We start from the raw sequence: 714 nt of genomic DNA, 5'->3' as shown, positions 1-714 counted from the left end.
CGGGGCCACCATACACGCGGACGCTATGTCGCGCGCGGGGTATGGTACGCGTCTTCGTCTTGGACGGAGACTGCCCCGGCTGGGCTTGGGTCGGGTTCGGGTCACGCTATCTGAGCGTGACGATGCTCTCCCTCGCTCTCGTGTGCTCTCTCGAGTTCGATAACCCAAGATAAACTCCGTCTACGTAATACGGCACATCAGCTCGACCACGATCAAGATCTCTCGACGGAGTGCAACACGACTACGTTAGCCGCAGTAGCACTTCGGAGCAAACAAAACCCGGGTATGTCGTTGTCGAGCAGCGAACATGTATTCGCTCACCAGACATTACACGTCTAACGAAAGCCGCGTGCCTGCACCGACGACTGCCGACGTACGTTACGTACACAACCTTCAAGCAAGGGTAGTCAGAGAGGATCGAAATTGTACACTTCTCAGCAACTCGCAACTCCCAGCCTGCAAACCCATCGTTTGTAGGAGGTCTTAGGTATCGTTATCATATGTTGGTGTTGAGCATATCGTATGGGGCTCTGTCTTCCAGACCAATAAGATGCCAGCGTGAGATCACGCTAGCAACTCTTGCGGGTTGTTAGCCATATAATGACCCCGACTACCTATAGAATACACTATCAGCTCAGTTTGGTTACGACCTTAGAGGCGTTCAGGCATAATCCAACGAACGTAGCATTATACCAATGTCCAGTCGGACTAGTA

General features: G+C 52.5%; 1 pseudogene; it reads right to left on the bottom strand.

Annotated features, from left to right (window-relative positions):
* Nucleotides 1-384: 384 nt before the first annotated feature.
* LOC119765705 overlaps nt 385-714 on the bottom strand; it is a 3,301-nt pseudogene continuing 2,971 nt past the window's right edge.

Source organism: Culex quinquefasciatus, chromosome 1, assembly GCF_015732765.1.
Source record: "Culex quinquefasciatus strain JHB chromosome 1, VPISU_Cqui_1.0_pri_paternal, whole genome shotgun sequence".
In the NCBI taxonomy this organism is placed as follows: domain Eukaryota; kingdom Metazoa; phylum Arthropoda; class Insecta; order Diptera; family Culicidae; genus Culex; species Culex quinquefasciatus.
Note: the sequence above shows the minus strand (reverse complement) of the source record. Positions and strands in the feature narration are given on the sequence as shown.